Source organism: Thunnus albacares, chromosome 21 (assembly GCF_914725855.1).
Source record: "Thunnus albacares chromosome 21, fThuAlb1.1, whole genome shotgun sequence".
In the NCBI taxonomy this organism is placed as follows: domain Eukaryota; kingdom Metazoa; phylum Chordata; class Actinopteri; order Scombriformes; family Scombridae; genus Thunnus; species Thunnus albacares.
In genome coordinates this window covers 4,792,015-4,798,639 of record NC_058126.1, presented here as the reverse complement: position 1 = coordinate 4,798,639, position 6,625 = coordinate 4,792,015, and the positions used below count along the sequence as shown (strand labels likewise).

At 38.1% G+C, this 6,625-nt stretch overlaps 1 long non-coding RNA gene across 1 annotated transcript; it reads left to right on the top strand.

Annotated features, from left to right (window-relative positions):
• Positions 1-3,408: 3,408 nt before the first annotated feature.
• On the top strand, positions 3,409-6,625 carry LOC122972449. Its single transcript, XR_006399752.1, has 3 exons — positions 3,409-3,468; positions 3,954-4,023; positions 6,591-6,625. It is a non-coding gene; the product is annotated as an uncharacterized LOC122972449 (long non-coding RNA).

The following is a 6,625-nucleotide window of genomic DNA, read 5'->3' as shown; positions in this document are numbered from 1 at the left end:
TAGAAGACTACTGTCTGACATATCAGTGTATGCTGTAGCATTAGGATGATGACTGGATCGAAGGAGTCCAAACCATTAAAAACAGCCTCAAACCAGAAGTATAAAAAGTATGTGGACTGGGATGTGCTATGGCTATAGACAGTGGTGGAATGCAATTAAGTACTTAAGTACAATTTGAAGGTACTTGTACTTTACTTGAGTGTTTATATTTTATGCTACTTTATACTTCCACTCCACTACATCTTCGATGGAGATATTGTACTTTCTACTCCATTACATTTATTTGACAGCTTTAATTAGTGTTTCCCAAAGCCCAAGGTGACTCAAATGTCTTCTTTAATCCCGACCAACAGTTCACAACCCAAAGATATTCAGTTTATTATCATAGAAGATTGAAGAAACCAGAAAATATTTATATTTGAGAAGCTGGAAGCAGAGAATTTTGGCATTATTTCTTAAAAAATGACTCAAAACAATTAATTGGTTATCAAAATCATTTTACTTTATTATGTGTCCCATTTTCACTTTATTTTATCTTAAATCAAAATGTTTTATTTTCCCTCTTATGTAAATTTACATGTTTTTATGTTCATTTTATGATGCTTAAGTCTTTGTTGATGAGAAGCACTTGGTGCATGGCATTTCTTTTGCTACAAAGCACTTTGAGCTGCATTTCTTTTTTGTATGAAAGGTGCTATACAAATAAAGTTGTTATTGTTATTAAGCTTAAACCCATATGAAGATACAGTAGGAGATAGGACAAGATCCCCTAGATTTCCTCTTATCATTAGTAATATATTATTTGTTGTGTCTTCTAAGATCATTTTATTATGGTTTCTTGTGTATATCTTGGCATGCTTTTGTCTATTATTAATTCATATTAACATTAATCAATTAAATGAATTATTATTAATACAGAACAGGAGAAAACAAGACAGACTGTGCATTACAACAACAAAAGCAGGGTTGTGGCGTCCTCGTGGCCGAGTGGTTAAAACACCATTTAACCACAACACCCCATTTTGATTGTGCATGTCATCCTATTCTCTTCCTCCCATCTTGTCTTCTGTATCTATATTGTCACCATCTAAAGTAAAACGCCTTAAAAATTATCTCTCTAAACAGTTTCCTCTAACGGTCCATCTGCCAAAATTTAGATGTGAGAAAAGAGTAAAAATGTTGATACACTCATGTGAGTCACCTACAGTTGTTACTGTGCGCTCAGGGCAACATACAAGCTCCCCTATGTTATTTACAGTGGTTGTTGGGGCTGCCTACTCTGTATGTTTTCCACATAAAAGAATAATTGAATCTACGTACCTATTTACAGTTAATTTTCTCCTTAAAAGATGCTGGATGTAAACACCAATTAAAGATGAGGACTTAAAGGACCCTGCTCTAGTGAAGTTTGTAGTAAAGATTATTTATCATTGCAGGTTGTCACGTTGAGTAGCAGGAATGGACGCAATTGCAGAGACCAGCATGCAGAGAGATTGCAGGGCAGACGAAAACCTTTAATCTTGAGGACAGGACAGGACAGGACAGGACAGGACAGGACAGGACAGGACAGGACAGGACAGGACAGGACAGGACAGGACAGGACAGGACAGGACAGGACAAGCTGCACAGAACAAATGATCCAACAAAGACTCAATTCAAAACCAGACCTTAAATACAGACTAAACTAATCAGGGAATGGGGAACAGGTGATGAGACACAAGAGCAGGCTGGGAGTGATTGGCTGAGGGAAACACAGGAGGCAGGGCAGGGCTGACGAGACTGATACAGGGCAGGTGTGGGGAAGACAGAGCAGAGCAGGGCTAACGAGGGTGATGCAGGGCAGGTGAGGAGGAGCACATGAACACACAAGGGAAACACAGCAACAAAACCAAAACCCAAAAAACACAAAACTCCAAATACAACCCACACCAACCTGTCCAAGAACCACCATGAACCCAAACCCAAGTACACAACACGTCAGGCCAAACAACAAAGTCCAAACCCATCACCCAAATACAACAAGAAAACCCACATGACCAGAAGGACTAAACAGAAGTGCAAACCAGGAAACCCCAATGAACATAAAAACACAAAAAGACCAGGCAGGGTGTGACACATGTCTTTGTCAATGAAACTAAACATGACTTTCAGTAGGTTTAGAGCATTTATAATACACATTAACGTAACATTTGTACATTTTTTTGTTTTTCCGTTACTATGGAAAGCATCTTAACAATTTCATTTTAAGATCTGGATGAAATCTGATTTCCTACACTTCTGTAAGAAGACCTATGTACTTGTCTGGGTACCTCTCTGTATGTAACAATGTGTGCTTACTATTTTGCTAAGTAAACAAATACCAAAGGTATTACTGAATAATGGCTGTGTATGTGTGTAATGGTTTGTTGCAGAGTTTTCATCGGGTATATGTGTACCGCCAGAGTGCTGCACTGCAACTGGCAACAAAGTACAATGGCCAATTGAAGAGTGTTATGAACAACATCCAAGATGGGGTTGTTGGAAACATGCCTACCTTTAAGCACGTCTTTGAACATGCTCACACAAATATTCTCTTTCCTGTCATTTCCTGTAATCTACTGAAAAATGGTCATTCTGATGTTTTTCTCCTCTTCTTTCTGACACTGTGGGCTCCATCCTGAAAGTGACAAAAATGTTATTGCGACTAAAATCATTGTTTTATTGTGGTTAAATTCTATACAGATCCAAATATATGATATAACTGGATCATTGAGTGTCATTTGATTCTATGTGTTTGCACAGGGGCATTTTTGAAATGATAAAAGATTCCCAACTCTTATGAGTTAACAACAACAGAGAGAAACTCTTAAGCTAATGTTTAATTAAAGGTTTTCTGGAAAAGAGCATCAGCCAAATGACCAAATATTGAGGCAATGTCTCATGGTTTTATTTCTCTGTTTCCTTTTTCCAGGGTTAAAACATGGAAGGGATGGACATGTATCTATCCAAACTCCAAGTGGCAGCAGATGAGGTGGTAAGGATCTGCCATGAAACAAGACTAAGAGTCTACTATGTTGGTGGATCTTTGCAACCCTGTCTCCTAGAAATTATGTTCATATACTACTGAATTGCAACAGCAAATACATTTTGCCAGTAACGTAATGCTGGCTGACTCATGTGTAAGCATTTATAATACACATTAACGTAACATTTGTACATTTTTTTGTTTTTCCGTTACTATGGAAAGCATCTTAACAATTTCATTTTAAGATCTGGATGAAATCTGATTTCCTACACTTCTGTAAGAAGACCTATGTACTTGTCTGGGTACCTCTCTGTATGTAACAATGTGTGCTTACTATTTTGCTAAGTAAACAAATACCAAAGGTATTACTGAATAATGGCTGTGTATGTGTGTAATGGTTTGTTGCAGAGTTTTCATCGGGTATATGTGTACCGCCAGAGTGCTGCACTGCAACTGGCAACAAAGTACAATGGCCAATTGAAGAGTGTTATGAACAACATCCAAGATGGGGTTGTTGGAAACATGCCTACCTTTAAGCACGTCTTTGAACATGCTCACACAAATATTCTCTTTCCATTGTCATTTCCTGTAATCTACTGAAAAATGGTCACTCTGACGTTTTTCTTCTCTTCTTTCTGACACTGTGGGCTCCATCCTGAAAGTGACAAAAATGTTATTGCGACTAAAATCATTGTTTTATTGTGGTTAAATTCTATACAGATCCAAATATATGATATAACTGGATCATTGAGTGTCATTTGATTCTATGTGTTTGCACAGGGGCATTTTTGAAATGATAAAAGATTCCCAACTCTTATGAGTTAACAACAACAGAGAGAAACTCTTAAGCTAATGTTTAATTAAAGGTTTTCTGGAAAAGAGCATCAGCCAAATGACCAAATATTAAGGCAATGTCTCATGGTTTTATTTCTCCGTTTCCTGTTTCCAGGGTTAAAACATGGAAGGGATGGACGTGTATCTATCCAAACTCCAAGTGGCTGAAACAGCAGATGAAGGTGGTAAGGATCTGCCATGAAACAAGACTAAGAGTCTACTATGTTGGTGTATCTTTGCAACACTGTCTCCTAGAAATTATGTTCATATACTACTGAATTGCAACAGCAAATACATTTTGCCAGTAAAGGAAACATCAGATATTCAGATGAACGCCAGGTATTAATAAGTGTTAACCGTCTCCACATTACTCCCACTGATGCATACTGGAGCAGGTGGGGCCTTCTTCCTTCTAAAGTCCACCACAATCTCCTTGGTCTTGGCCACGTTCATATGCAGGAGGTTTTCCGTGCACCACTTCACAAAGTGGTCCATCAGGTGTCTATACTCCCCCTCTTGTCCATCCCTCACACATCCCACAGTGGCAGTGTCATCCAAGAATTGCTGCAGATGACATGATTCAGAGATGTACCTGAGATCTGATGTGTAGAGGGTGAACAGTCCACTGGGGAGAACCTGATATTGCACACCAGGAGTGCAGACACACAGCCCTGTAGCCTCACAGTCTGTGGTCTGCCCGTTAGGTAGTCCTTGATCCATGAGATCATGGGGACGTCCACCTGCATAACCTGCAATTTTTCCCTCAGCAGCCTAGGCTGGATTGTATAAAAGTGTCTTCTAAGATAATTTTATTATGGTTTCTTGTGTATATCTTGGCATGCTTTTGTCTATTATTAATTCATATTAACATTAATTAATTAAATGAATTATTATTAATACAGAACAGGAGAAAACAAGACAGACTGTGCATTACAACAACAAAAGCAGGGTTGTGGCGTCCTCGTAGCCGAGTGGTTAAAACACCATTTAACCACAACACCCCATTTTGATTGTGCATGTCATCCTATTCTCACCCTCCCATCCTGTCTTCTGTATCTATATTGTCACCATCTAAAGTAAAACGCCTTAAAAATTATCTCTCTAAACAGTTTCCTCTGACGGTCCATCTGCCAAAATCTAGATGTGAGAAAAGTAAAAATGTTGATATACTCATGTGAGTCGCCTACAGTTGTTACTGTGCGCTCAGAGCAACATACAAGCTCCCCTATGTTATTTACAGTGGTTGTTGGGGCTGCCTACTCAAATAATAAAGAATAATTGAATCTATGTACCTATTTACAGTTAATTTTCTCCTTAAAAGATGCTGGATGTAAACACCAATTAAAGATGAGGACTTAAAGGACCCTGCCCTAGTGAAGTTTGTTATAAAGTGTATTTATCATTTCAGGTCTCTGTCAATGAAACTAAACATGACTTTCAGTAGGTTTAGAGCATTTATAATACACATTAACGTAACATTTGTACATTTTTTTGTTTTTCAGTTACTATGGAAAGCATCTTAACAATTTAATTTTAAGATCTGGATGAAGTCTGATTTCCTACACTTCAATAAGAAGACCTATGTACTTGTCTGGGTACCTCTCTGTATGTAACAATGTGTGCTTACTATTTTGCTGAGTAAACAAATACCAAAGGTTTTACTGAATAATGTCTGTGTATGTGTGTAATGGTTTGTTGCACAGTTTTCACCGGGTATATGTGTACCGCCAGAGTGCTGCACTGCAACTGGCAACAAGGTACAATGGCCAATTGATTCGAACTGTTAATTGAAGAGTGTTATGAACAGCGTCCTAGACGGGGTTGTTGGAAACACGCCTACCTTTAAGCACGTCTTTGAACATGCTCACACAAATATTCTCTTTCCTGTCATTTCCTGTAATCTACTGAAAAATGGTCATTCTGATGTTTTTCTCCTCTTCTTTCTGACACTGTGGGCTCCATCCTGAAAGTGACAAAAATGTTATTGCAACTAAAATCATTGTTTTATTGTGGTTAAATTCTATACAGATCCAAATATATGATATAACTGGATCATTGAGTGTCATTTGATTCTATGTGTTTGCACAGGGGTATTTTTGAAATGATAAAAGATTCCCAACTCTTATGAGTTAACAACAACAGAGAGAAACTCTTAAGCTAATGTTTAATTAAAGGTTTTCTGGAAAAGAGCATCAGCCAAATGACCAAATATTGAGGCAATGTCTCATGGTTTTATTTCTCTGTTTCCTTTTTCCAGGGTTAAAACATGGAAGGGATGGACATGTATCTATCCAAACTCCAAGTGGCAGCAGATGAGGTGGTAAGGATCTGCCATGAAACAAGACTAAGAGTCTACTATGTTGGTGGATCTTTGCAACCCTGTCTCCTAGAAATTATGTTCATATACTACTGAATTGCAACAGCAAATACATTTTGCCAGTAACGTAATGCTGGCTGACTCATGTGTAAGCATTTATAATACAGATTAACGTAACATTTGTACACTTTTTTGTTTTTCCAGCCTTTAATACAATCCAGCCCAGGCTGGCACTCTAGCTCGCTCAACCACAGCAGCTCTCTCTCTCAGCTCCACTGTCTTTACAACATCCTCCAAAAATACTAATACTTGAAGTCTATCCAACTTACAATAAACCAAATCAACTAGTACGCAGTAAATATCCTGCACTTTTCTGTCTAACAGTTCCCCTTTCTTTCTATTATCACTTTCCCCCTCACCCTCTCTCCACTGCAGGGAAAATTTGGTTGTCCACCTTTCTGGACTTCAAA